Source organism: Scomber japonicus, chromosome 16 (assembly GCF_027409825.1).
Source record: "Scomber japonicus isolate fScoJap1 chromosome 16, fScoJap1.pri, whole genome shotgun sequence".
NCBI classification, from domain to species: Eukaryota; Metazoa; Chordata; class Actinopteri; order Scombriformes; family Scombridae; genus Scomber; species Scomber japonicus.
The window spans coordinates 8,484,995-8,499,720 of NC_070593.1; positions in this window are offsets into that span (position 1 = coordinate 8,484,995).

Below are 14,726 nucleotides of genomic sequence, written 5' to 3' on the forward strand. Positions count from 1 at the left end.
TTTATTTTATTTTTCTTGCACAAATCGTTGCAGCTCTTCGTTAAATAATTAAAAATTGGTTTACTGTTTTTCTTCCCACTTGAAGTTGGTGCTATAACCTTGTGCCCTTCCTCTCTGAGTTGATACAGTTTATCTGCTGCTATGTGAGGTCCTCTCAGGTCTTTGAGTGTCTCAAGAGGTGATTTAGAGGCTGACATGTCAGTTTGAAGTTTAGTATTTTGACAGAAGCTACATGTCCGACCCATAAAAGCCCATATCTGAGGCTCTTGAAGAACAGCAGTCCTCTACAAACAGCTAGATAACAGCCGGGTCAGGGCCCACGGCAGCGAGCCTGGCATATTCCTGTGAAGGTTGAGTCTCTGCTGTAGGTCATGCTTAATATGTTTTCCTTTCCAGTTTAAGTTTGCAGGCTTTAGGCTTCGTAACGCAGGTCTACAGCCAACATATGTTAATCAAAATAAAGTCTGTTTACTTCTCTGCTGCAGAAATGAAATGTCAGAGTATGGATATTTGTTTTTTTATGAGCATGGGGGAGTTCATTCTCTCCCAGCAGGCAGCACTGTGAGGAAAATAGTCCCTCATAAGAATATAAATTCTATACTGACTAGTGAAGCATATCTTCACATGTTTATACTGCGGTTACATAACCAGAGGAACAGCAATGACGATGCCCTACAGCGCTTCGAGTAATCGTCATGCATGGTGTAATGGTGGCACAGTCAGACGTGGCATCAAAGCGTTTCCTCTAACCAGTAGTGACAGGTTGTTTTGGCCTTTAGCCTGTAACATCAGATTCATCTGCGTCTGAACAGCATGTCTGCTGGAAACAAGAATCAGAGCTGAGAAGTCTGAGAAGTGAGAAACACTCAGGTGGTTGCAGGTGGACGAGACCTGCGTTAAAAACTCACATTAACACCTGGTTACCTGCCAAGAAAGCCGACAGTCAAAGAGAGCAACACTCCCCAACATAGCAAATCAAATTACTGCAGGGAATATATCATCTAATGAATTGTGACGGACAAATTTAAATTTAAACTCTGATATCCACCTTATGTGCAACAGCAGGCTAAGACACATCAGCTATGCAGCAAGTAATTATATTAATGCCACAAAAGTTTATGGCTCGGAGCGGACGATCTCCTCTTGTAAAAAGTTGAGTCAAAGTAAGCAGGTAACCATCAGGACGTGAATATAAGCCTATAAGATTATTCAGTAATGCACTGCCATAAATATAAGAGACTGCAAAAACCCTGCACACCTACAGTTAGTTAGTTAGGTAGTTAGTTAGTTAGGTAGTTAGTTAGTTAGGTAGGTAGGTAGGTAGGTAGGTAGGTAGGTAGTTAGTTAGTTAGTAGCCAGTCAGTTAGTTAGTTAGTTAGTTAGTTCGGTAGGTAGGTAGGTAGGTAGTTAGTTAGTTAGTTAGCCAGTCAGTTAGTTAGGTAGTTAGTTAGTCAGTTAGTTAGTTAGTTAGTCAGTTAGTCAGTTAGTCAGTTAGTTAGTTAGTTAGTTAGTCAGTTAGTTAGTTAGTTAGATAGTTAGTTAGTTAGTTAGTCAGTTAGTTAGTTAGATAGTTAGTTAGTTAGTCAGTAAGTTAGTTAGTCGGTTAGTCAGTTAGTTAGTCGGTTAGTTAGTTAGTCGGTTAGTCAGTTAGTTAGTCAGTTAGTTAGATAGTTAGTTAGTTAGTCGGTTAGTTAGTTAGTCGGTTAGTCAGTTAGTTAGTCGGTTAGTTAGTTAGTCGGTTAGTCAGTTAGTTAGTCAGTTAGTTAGTTAGTTAGTCAGTTAGTTAGTCAGTTAGTTAGTCAGTTAGTTAGTTTGTTAGCTAGTTAGTTAGTTAGTTAGTCAATCAGTCAGTTAGTTAGTCAGTCAGTCAGTCAGTCAGTTAGTTAGTTAATTAGTTAGTTGGTCAGTTAGTTGGTTGGTTGGTTGGTCGGTCGGTCGGTCGGTCGGTCAGTTAGTTAGATAGTTAGTATATTTTGGTCACATCAACTCAAAACACTCATGTATGAGCAAACTAATAAAGCAAACAATCATACTTCCCCGCTCCATATCCCTCATCTCCACCACCTCTACTAACAAGCCAAAAGGGAAACAAAAAAAAAACAAAAGCAGTTTGACCAAAAAGGTGTTGGCTGAAGCATATGCTGTATAACAAACACAAAACATCCACAACAATTAGCTATACATACATAATGCACGCACAATAATACAGTTAAAATACTTCTGTCCCCACTTTCTAGAATCTAGATAATCCTTTATTTGTGTTGGAAAGTGTTGCAGTTTTAGTTGCACTGATTTTAAACAGTATGCTTGTTTTATTTTGTAGTTGAAATATGCTCCAAAACATCTTAATGTGGAAGAGATGTCGTCAAAAGGCTTGTGTGAACCCAGACTTTCCAGAGATATTCCCTTCTTCTTCTTCTTCTTATTTTTTTAAAAGTTTAAAGTTTTTAAGTGACCCTTCTAACCAATCAGATAAGGTAAAAGTCAATCAATATGTTAATGAACCTCTGATCTACTACTTCTTTCATACTGAGGCTCCAAGGTATAGCATTAGCTGACAGAAGACATTATTATCGCTTACTCACAGGCTAGCAAGCTCCAGATACTTGCAATCTAAGAGCTCTATTACTGCCAATACCCGGGGGAGAAATCAATATATCAACATATAATCAATATATATGGGAGCAGTAAACACAGTCTGCACAATCAGTCCAGCAGTCAGATTTGTGTGAATGACGTAAGGCTAAGAAATTCTGGCTTTGAGTTATGGGTTAGTTGGCAGGATGAGGTAGATGTTTATTCATACTTGATCTTAAAGTTTATTATTAATATAAAATGTGGGAAAAAAAGCTTTATATATTAAAATTGTGCACCTGAAATTGATCCATCCCCATTAAGTATTTGATGCACTGATTTAAGGCTTTTTTTATTTTAAAATGTGCACCCTATAAATCTTCTATATCTCAGTTTTAGGATAAATATCTATGACCATTTAGATGTATTTTAATCAATATAAAACTTCAAGCTGCTCAGTCCGTCCAAACTGGCAACTTTCCACATATAAACCTTCTTTTGTAACCTGCTGCTGCCCCGAAAATCAATCAGACGAGTGCTGAGAGCATCTGTCTTCTTTGCTTTGCTTTCCCAAACAATTCCTGTCTGTTTAAATGAAAACTGATGTTAAAAACAAAAGGCTCTAACAATACTTCTACTACCCACTTATCCAACATGTGGAACAGCCAATCCTCTGAAGTGCAGTGGATCCGAGCCACACCAAGGTGGCCTCAACACTTCCCCAAATTCTTAAAAAAAACACACTTCCTGGCACAATTTCTGCCGTACAGCTCCTATTTCCTGTTTATATGTGGAACAAAGTGTCAGGAAAAGGTCTCCAGGCCTCAGAGCAGGATCATGACTCCGGTGTTTCTCTGGAGGGCTGCAGCTGCTAGGGAAGAGGAGGAGGAGGAGGAGGAGGAAGAGGAGGCCTATTTCTGTACTGCCCTGACAGCCTCGCGGGGAGAAGATGCCTCGATCACCGCGAGGTAATTACAAGGTTTATATGACAGGGGAACAATTACTGATCTTCGTCAGCAGCAGTCGCCGTGTCTCAGAGTCTGCAGGCCTTTTTAATTGCAGGACTCTGGTGTTTGTCAACATGTATTTTTAGGGGAGGGGCTCAGGAATAATAAAAGGGTTCATGTGACTCTATAGGATGTCTTAAATCCATAACTTGTTGATCTCTTGTGCATAAAGAGACAGCTTGTGTTCTCTTCTGCCATTATTGTCTTCGAAGTGATGATTTAGCAGATCTGAGGTCAAATAATGCAATTAACCGATGAGGCTCGTGTGCATGGAGAGTACTCTGCTGTATATTTGAGTCTTGTGTCTGCTGGAATGGCTGCTTGGATTCAGTATATTGTATTCTTCATGTTTTAATCTTCACATACTGTTCATATTCTGACCCTGTCACAGTGTTTCCTCACATAATTAGTCTCTATACCAAACTTCTGAGCCACAAATCTTTCATAAAGATCTCATCAGTCACAGATAAACATGATTCATCCTTAATGAAGCTTTCAGAGAGCAGAGAGAGTTTATTTTTTAGTTATTCTGATAATAAACTATATAAAATACATGATATTATGATCTAATGTTGCATGAAACATGATAACTATCTCAAGAAATTATATTAAATGGGAAAAATGAACATTCTAGAAATATGACTCTCAAATATATTTCCTTTTTTGTATATTCTGGGTCTCATTAGGGGAAGGCATCACATTTCAGGCTAAAAGAAAAAGGATGTAAAAGTGGGCCAAATTTGACTCTGAACAGTATGTAAGGGTTAAAGACTATTTACATAGATTTAATGACAGGATGCTGACTGCAGCTTGCTTAACGGCCATCAGCCAATCATGAGAAGGAATTTCTGATTTCTTCCACATCGGCCTTTAATCACCCATCACTGGAGTCAAAAATAATGCCAACATGTTTTTTTTAACCCTCGTGTCTTCCCATCGACCTGCAACTTCTCTTCCCCCGGATCAAATTTAACCCGGTTTGGTTTGACTGTTTATAAAGCACACGGTATAAATTATCACTAAATTCTGTGTTAGACCTCTTGATTCGAACATAACCCCACAAGTTTACAGATGTTTTTAAAAAATGTTCCTTCTTTTTGTTGGTGAGATGCCTTCATAACATCATTTGGCTTTGTTAATCTCAAAACCACAACTCCTATTACTCTTTAATTATTGTCTTTGGAAAGTAACATAACAAGTTTGACTAAAATATTACCCAAACTAATATTGCTCTAAGTCCATTTATGAGCATTTCCCAGGATTCACAGCGCTCCATCCGATGATGATGACCAACAGATGTGGTTAAAAACTCTGCATGATAGTCAGTGAGCTGTGAGTTGAGATTATTCCGTCAAATTCCTCGTTTGCAAGGTCAAAAATGAACCTTCCCACCAAACTACATATGATTATGAGCAGAAACACAGATTTACATGCAGTATAGTGTAAACAGTGATATGACATGTTGAAAAATGATGATATGAAACCAGATATACGATGTTTCAGCTGCAGGAGTCATGGTGGGTGTTGAGCAGCGGACTGTGAGATAGTCTGACTGTGCAGGATGAAATATGATTACGAGTGCAATAATATTAGGATAAAATGTCCGCCGGGCCGACAATGAGGCTGCCTTTGACTTTGCAGGGAGGCTGGAGTCCACAGAGGAGGCGGGGGGGAGAGAGAAGGACAATCGAAATCCTTCATCCTGTCCTCGACCATGACGGAGGACAGAGTTTATGACCTGATAATTAGAATTCAGAGGATGAACACACGCCTTTAATTCACCTCTGTAATGAACTTATCAGAGGCTAAACTCCAGGGCCTCTTCCTCCTCTTCCTCCTTCTCCTCATCATCCTGCTGCTGCTGCCTGTGGTCAGCTGATGAATATTAAAATGAACTCACTCTACCTTTTGACATGTTCATTACGTTCCAGCCATCATGAATAGATTGAACCCTGTATAAAACCAGTGAGTATATCACACCGTCGTGGTGGTGGTAAATCTCTGATGTCATGTTTGTCTTGTGAAGGACGCCGTGCCTCTCAGCTAATAAGTTAGTACATGATATTAATGCTCAGGTGGCAGCACGATAGGCTATATATATATATACCATAATGTTCAGAAAGTTATGGTTACTGAATGAGCTGCTCTGGGAAACCATTTCAGCCGTACATTATGAATTATGTAATGCTGAGGTGCTTGTACAGTCTGTGCTTATAGCTGAGAAGTTTAAGGACATTGTGTGCCTGCAGCAGACACATTTCACTGAGCTCTTACAGACAAATAAAAAAAACGCTCGCCAAAAATAAGTCACATCTATCTGGAAGCTTTCTGGCTCTAGTTTTTGCTGCCACTCCATCCTCTGGTGCAGGAACTGGTCGAAGTTGCTGTGCGAAAGTGTACTACCACCCCCCCTCCCCCCTCCACACACACACCACCCCGCCTTTTTTACTTTCCAAGTAGTTTGCTAATGTGTTCATTGTTTCCAACTCCTTCAACATGATTTGTTCTGACGTGAAGCTTCTGACGTGATTTATGACAAACGGCTTCAAAATGCCGCCTCAGCTGTTTTTATCCATCGCTGCAGCCGCTCTGCTCTCTTCTTTATTTGTTGCCACTTTTTATGGTGTCCTCCATGCTTTCATTTTCATAATTTCCCATATAGTGAATAAAGAATAAACATGAAACACAAAACCACACACATGTTTAGATTGGTATGAGAAAACTATCTTTTAAAGTTATTATATCTGACATTAAGTCCCATTATTTAGCATTTATAAGCAATAAACAGACACTTAATAACACACACTGTAATGTAGCTGTAAGCAGATATAAGGGCAGTTTTAAGGGTTAATTGATGCAGTATTCATCAGTAGTTATAACTTCTATGACAAACTACAGCTGGGCTTTACTATATTGTTATTCATGATGTGTTTAGGGGCATTAATAACATTAATAAACACTTAAATCTTCTAATAACTGCATTATAGTGTGTTATAAACCATTCATGAATTAACTAAGTGTTTGTGTATTGCTTATAAATGCAAAATAGGGGAACTTTGTATTTAACTGCTGAGTCCTGTATAAGAATTGGGTTACAGCATTATCAAATATGTAAAAACAGAGGATAAATAATGTGCAGCATATTATTTCACAATCAGAGAGATCACAACTGTGGGTGGCCCCTCGGAAAAATAGAAACCAAATAGAATGAAATGAAAACAGAAATTACAAAATTTGAAATTTAGTGTAAAGTGCAAATAAATAAAACAAATAAGTGTACACAGATTTGGGAAGAGAAACCTGTATAAGATGAATTGTTTAGCTGCATTTATATTCAATTATGACTTAATTATTTATGTTTTATGGATGTTGTAGACTGCTGCATTATTTGTATCAGTCAATTTATCAATTCAGTGTTTCAGGAAAGAAATAAACACAAGGCATAAAATCAAAGAACATGAGAGGAGACTTCAAATCTCACAAAATCACAAAACAAGGGGACTTTTTAAGACTTTTTGACGTTATACTCTTTCTTACCTTGAATTGAGGTCAAAGGTCGGTATGAAACCATTGTCACTCTACCATAAGATCCATAATCGTCACCTCATGTGTCTGCAGAAACACTCTGCAGAGACATTTTCTCCTCTGTTGTCATTCATGAACTGCAGCCACACCGCTTCAAAGCTTTTGCACACAGAGATTATGAAATGTGACACCAACACGTTGTCTGGGCTGCAGGCACGGTTGAGACTGATTCGACTGTGCAGCACATCAAAAGGCTGCAGTTTTGTCATCCTGTGAAGTTCACAGACTCTCCTCTTTAAATTCAAACCACAGTCTTTGTGGGGGGGGGGGGGGGGGGGGGGAGAAAAACTCTGTTCATCCATCCAGGAGAGATTTTAAGGTGTTTTTAAAAAGGTCAAAAGCTGATTTTTCAGGAGCTGTATGTTATGTAAAACTTGTGTCTTTTCATCCTATCTTAAAACCTTTGTTCACTTATACTCACTCTGGTTTTATCTTCTGAACATACTGTAACATTTCAGGCAAAGTTAAACCATACAGGATGATATTTCACTGCAGACACAAGAAGAAAATGGCTTTAATAGTTGTTCCTGTTTGTGATATCACTGATGCAAGATGATGAAAACTCACTGGGTTACATTCAGGTCTGTTACATGATAGTAATTAATGCAAGGAGAAGCCCGCCAAGAGCAATTTAGCTGTTATTTTGTTGTCTTTCTTTCTTGCTTTGGTTACTGTCCCCTCCTTTAACTTAGAACCCCCCCCCCCCCCCCCCCCTAACCCCCCCCACACACACACACACACACACACACACACACACACACACACACAAACACACAACACCTACTTACTGTACACACATGATTACTACAGTAAAACAATCTAAGCTTTGTGGTGTTATTTTTGCAGTTATAATGTTATTTCTTTCTTTTGCTTTGGTTTGTTTGAGTCTAGTTCTTCTTCTTTTCATGTCCTGTGTCATATGTGTCTTCATCATGGTCACTTGTATTGCAGTATAAACGGTTTTCAGAAACCCGATAGTAATTATTGTTGTTCAGTTTGAGCTGTAAATCACAAACAGCTGTTCAGTGAAAATATGCAAGTTTACAAGTTTTGAACAGCCAACACATATGAAACTCCTCATGGCAGGTGATCAGCATATGTCAACGTCTCTGGCATGAAACATAAATCTGAAATGTCCTTTCAAGCATCTTACCATACTTGACCTGCCTGCAGACTCACTTAAGGAGGATTGACGCCCCCCGTGAACAGACTAAAGGGGATTTCACAGGTGCCCGGATTCCTTAACTCCCAGGGGAGACGAACTCTGGACCGTCTGGACCATGACATTCCTCCTGCAGCATGTGGAAGATTCATTTCCCCTGACTAAAGGGGCTGGCCTCCAGCTCTCTGATGCCACAATCAACTCCATAGCAGCGGGCGAGGGTCGGTCAGCAGGTCAGAGGTCAAGTCCCAGGCAGCTGGGGTCAGGAAGGTTCAGGCTATGATGATTGCTGCGCGTCTCCTCCAAGAATTTCCCTCCAGTCTGAAGGAAACAGCAACTTATGGACTTCTATATTTATGATTATCATTAGTTTTAAATCCAGAAGCTAAGACTCAGGGTGTGTTTTGTTTATGATATTATGATATATTTCCTGTTGCAATAGATTCGTTATCTTGAGTATGTGAAATATTTACGTTTGAAGTCATTTTTGTTTTTAATAAAAATGTTTCTTATAGGCTAAAGAAAGAAACTACACATATATATATACAGAGAAAAACATAATATATAAGTTACAAGAAGACATTAAAACACAAAAAAGAAGAAAATATTATAAATATTACAGTCCATTGCAACCCTGTTAATTATAGATTTGTTGGTGCTGCCCACTGACCACTCATTATTCAACAGTGTTTTTCAACAATATCTGCTCATAGCAACTAAAGAATTACTTGAGTTTTTTATGGTTATGTTTAGGAACGTATAGCACTCAGTTAAGGAAAGACTGTGAGTCAGTTTAATACTGAAATGGACAGCAAAGCCCCAAAAACCCAAGGTGACGTCCGAGTGAACAGTCCATAACCCAAAAATATAAAGTAGCAACAAATTCTCACACTGGAGAAGAAAAATAACTCAAAACATCTATTTAAATTAACCTGCAGGATAATTTGCTGTTGAGATCTGCAATCTATGATAAATGAATTAATATGATTCTTAACTATTTATAATGAGCCAAAATTATCTTATAAGTAAAAAGGTATAGTTTTTCTTTTACTAACTTTGCTCTCACAATTTGTGTATTAATGTGCAGACAAATCAGTTTTTATGTGAAACATGGCTGTGTTATGTTCTCATGTTCTTAGTAACAAGCCAAATTCTTTGTGTTTACTTGCTTCCAGGAAAATAAAGAGGTGAAACTGAACGAATGAATAAATCAAACTCTCCAAGAACATAATGTGAACACATCCATCACACTTGAAGCCTAATGAGTTCCAGCCTGAATCTCTGACTTACAATATCACCACTTAAAGATGTACAAATCGTAGCTCGTCACTCCACAAAGATTAAGGGAGGGGGGGGGGGGGGGGTTCACTCTATTCAGCGTACAGAGCACATTGCATTGCACAGATTTCGCGCTCTATATGGAGACGCATTCCTGCGTGTCAGCTTAGATCCAGCCCTCTAAATGCAGGACAGGCCGTAACCTGTTCGCAGCTCTCCTGACATCCTGCTCCCTCCCTTTGAGCACTGTAACCCAATCACTCACCTGTGCTCAGACTTTACTGGACACAATAAACTCACGTTGCCCCACAAAAGAAAAATCAATTATAAACTCCATGAATTCCTCTTTTTGAGCTTTGACCTGTGATATTTTATCTTCGACAAGTCTTCTGGCATACCATACCATAACATCCCTGGGGCATTTTTATTTTTTTGTATGCTTGTAAACACCAGATGTATTTACAGGAGCTTCACTTGGATGAATCCCAAAAAAGCCATCGGCCTACAAAGCAGACGAATGCCACAGTAACAAAACCTCAAAATGCTTTGTATCTTCATCAGAGTGTATTTAAGAGGTGGCTCCACTAACAGCTCTCACCAACAGGTACCAACACGCAGAGCAAACATACAGGTTAAACAGAGCGCTGCGTTCAAAAGATGCACTCTGACAACTGAAGACTATCTAAATGACACATATCAGTCACACTGTATTAATTTGAATTGTCCATTTGTTGTGTTTGAAACTCTGTGGCATCGTCTGTAGTGCACGAAATGCAAATGATCTAGTGTTGATTCTTTTATTTCAGAGTACACTGGAACTAACACCGCTCTTGGCAAATAAATTGACTCCGAGGAATACAAATACAGCATATTTAATAATATCTTATTCTAGCCAGAGTATTTTATTCCCTAGTAAGCCACAATTATGCTAGGTCAGTATTTTTTTTTCCTGACAGGAAAGTAAAAACTCTAGACCAGATTACTGTCAGTAATTTGGGAAATGCCAAGATCCTTAGATAATACTCCTCCTGTGACTGCGTACAATGCAATTCTTGGCATACTCTGTTCCCTCAACATCAGTATGTACGCTTGGTGGAGGCTCTTTTGGCTCGACTGGTCCCGACATGGAAAATCAAAGGTTATTGAATCCCGTATAGAGAGCAAATTTCCCATAAAAATTCTATTATACGGTGATAAATAAACACATAAATGGAGCATATATGTGTAAGTATAAGTATAGACAAATATGTTTGATCTAATATCTATTTTGGTTTTCCATTTATTAATCATTACATACTGCTGAGGTAAAAGTTGACCCATTTTTACAGAGAGCAATAAAAACATAACTTATATACGTTTTGATACAGATTGTTTTTTTTAACTGTCGGTTGACTATATATAATGGATTATTAATGGGAAAATATATTCTATAATCTCCGAACCCACAGGATTGAGTTACATTGTAAGAGCACAAAAGTCATCACATTGGCTACATTAATGTCTTCCTACAGGTTTATATATTTTTTGGATTTGTGCTACCAGCATGTAACTGAATCCACCTGCAGGCTGGGTGGATAAAAGTCAATTCAATATAAGAAACAATACTCATGCCTCATACAGCACCAGTCAAAAGTATCTGTCCAAACTTGAATATATATCAGCATTTATGTCCTAAAAGTATGTGAGTTTATAATATGTTAAATAAATATTAAAACGGTAGTCAGCAGGGATTCTTCTGCAATCAAAACATGTCATTAAAAACTCCAATTACAAGATTCTCAGTTAGTAAAACAGCCCATCAGGATAAAACTGTAGAGAAAACAGAGCTGTGTAAACATCTTCCTGACACTAAACAGAAGAGGAAGTCTTCATTGTCTGACCTGTTTCTTCACCACTGACATATGTTTATGTGCAGTTTTCCTACATTCCCACGTTAAATGACAAGTGGGGAAATTCCCACTCCTGCATCTCCTCAAAAGCAAATTTAAACACATCATATACTTTAACAGCCAGTTATTTCGAGAGAAGGAATCTGGTTCTCTCTCTGTGGGCGATCCAGAAACTATCAAAGCCTCAGCGTGCACGACAGATGCATGAGATGTTTGGGCGCCAAATGACTCTTGTTATTTTTGTTGTTCTGCGGTCCGTGCCAGTGCGGTGGAATGATAATAGAGGGTTATTTGAAGATCTGTACGCCAACCGGTTTGGGGCCTTGGCTGAGCTTTATCGTAGTGCACACTGAGATCTGTCCAAGGCTAATTATTTGGCATCACATTTGCATTTTGGCCACTTAGCTCATGACTGTTGACAGACATATTGGCGGGTGGTGGGGAACAAACTTATGACCCCTCTTGATGTGGAACGATGTACAGTAATGGCCCTGTAAGCCGCCCTACCACAGCTGTATGAATTAACTTAAGCGTTGTTATTGGTGGTCTGTCTCTAACGATGAGGAGAGAACATGACGAGGACAAATGGAGGACAGGGAGGAAACTGAGGGAGGCTCACATTCCCTCTCTGCACTTCCAGCTTGGCTTATAGAGCTCTCTCTCTCTCTCTCTCTCTCTCTCTGTCTCTCTCTCTCTCTCTCTCTCTCTCTCCCTCTCTCTCTCTTTGACACAAGATACACCATCAAAAGCTTATTTCCCACAGTAACCATTACCACAATTTTCCCTTTCCTTTCACTTCTTTGGTGGCAAACTTCTGACAAATTTCACACTTCCTGGAAACATTAAAAGCTACCGAATTGTCGTTTGTCATCCAGACGGCTCCCCCAGAATGGAAATGACTGTACGTTAAAGTTATGTTCCTGTACGTTATACAAGAAAAATGGCACAGAGTCATTTTCCTACATTTCTCAGTAACAGTGCGTATCTCAGAGCTTAATATAAAAAGGGTTTTCTTCATCTGGTGGGTTCAGGCATAGAAAGATGACGGTGTCCAGTATCCAGTTTGAATGCCCACATTCACGTCATATCATCCAGACTGTAATTATGAGCAACCAAGTGGGAAAAAAACTTTGATGTCATAAGTCAGACTTATCACAATTTCTGACAGCTATGAAATCTCAGCAAAGGCTCCATTTACATTAAACGTCATCAAAATCCAAAATCCATACAATTAGTTTAGCTCATTTAAGATTAGCTATACCTGTTTATTTGTATCTTGTTTTATCTTTTCACAAACTACATCAAATACAAGAGAAGGCAAAAAAGTGGCGAGTTTAGAAAATTGAAGCTATACCGGTGCGACTATATGGCTAGAAATGGGTTCAACTATCATAATGCAGGCGTGCAGCATAAAAGTACATCCATTTACTAAAAGCAGCGGAAAAAACCCAGCCACATGTATATTTATATATATATATATATATATATATATATATATATATATATATACATATATACATATACTGTATATATGTCAACAGAGTCTCACAGCAGTTCATGAAAAAGTCACAAAATCAAATCTGTAGATTTGTATTCATGGACGCGACTTTTTTCATGACACTCAGCACTAATGTATTTCCATTTGAAGCATCTTTCCTTCCTCCACTATGTTTCTTTTCTGTCAGTCAGGCTGTGGTTAAGGTCTGGTTAGGTTAAGACACAAAAATAACTTGGTTAGGGTTAAGGCATGATCATGGTTTTGGTTAAACTGATCACTCAAATGATAAAGTTACTAAAGTTACTTCCAAATAAACACTATTGTAAAAAAAAAATGTCCTGACAGCAAAGTCCCCTTTCTATCTATCTAGCCATCCACCTTACCCACCACCTAAAAACATGGAAATCTGTACCTTAAATAAACGTCATAGATGGCATCAGTCACTCACGTGTGGTGTAAGCACAAAATACATTCCCAGTTGAAATACATTAGTTGAAAAGTTGAGCTGAGTGTCACAAAAAAATGGGAAAATTTGTGTCAAAGTAAAAGAATCTATAGATTAAATTTCATGACTCTCTCTCGGGTTCGTCTGTGTATCTATATAATAAGAACCAGCAGTAGAGTCACGAGGTTCGGTCTTTACAGAGAACTGGCTCCTCATCATCTACTGTATCATGACAAAGCTTTTTTACTGTAACACAAATGGAATTCAGTACCACAAGCACAAATGAACGGCCTCAGTTTGAGTCTGTGGGTTTAGAGGCTGGGGTTTGACCCGCGGAAAGTGCTGTGTATGTAGTTAACATGAGCATGTGAGAGGGCTGCGCTCCAACCCACCGGTTGTGTAACAGCAGGCTGGGAGCTGTGGCGAGTCTCCATTTGGATGGAATGGAAGCGGTTTTTCTCCCAAAAGAGCGAGGGTGGATCCAGTCGAGTCCCTACAAACTGGATGCTCGCTTCATTTCTAAACTTCATCCAAAAAAAAAAAAAACCTAAACCAAATAAATAAATTTTTAAAAGCCAGATTACACCCAAGAGGAAAATGTTTGCATCATCTAATAATGTGAGCTCGAAACCATAATGCTTATCAGATGAATAAATGATGCTGAGGAATGTGAAAATCTGTTGTTTTCAGTGAAAATATACATGGGCCATGGAGACTAATCCCACAAAGTTGTTGCCTCTCCAAACTTCCCCAGCCTGAGTTTTGATTTACAACAAAAGCATGTCTCCCTGCCAGGACAGCCATCAGGGTTTTCATCTCAGAATTTATGGACTGCCATTAGTGCGTCAGGTTTACAGTCCTGTGAAGTATCCAGAGCCTTGTCATCTCCTTGCTTCTTACTCTTGCCGTGAAATGAAATAAAACTGAAATTTCAAACTTTTACATCTTTTACCAACCCTGTCTCCCAGAAATTACATTTATTTACTTAGAAATTACTCTGCCAAATACATTGCAGAGGTGGTGCGATTTCCATCTGGATCGTGTTCACTAGCAACAAGTCCAGGAAATACATTTTTCTACCACATGTTGTAGAAATATGGACGGGAAAGCTAATGGCCAGACAAAGAGATGGAAGAGTTTGGTTAAATTTAGGTTAAAGAACGATATTGGTTAAATATTGAAAAAGTAATATTATATTAAACATTATAGTATAATATTAAAACAAACCCACAATGTGCTCTGAATTTTGACAAAGTGCTTTGAGTCACCAAATCGTACAACCACATAA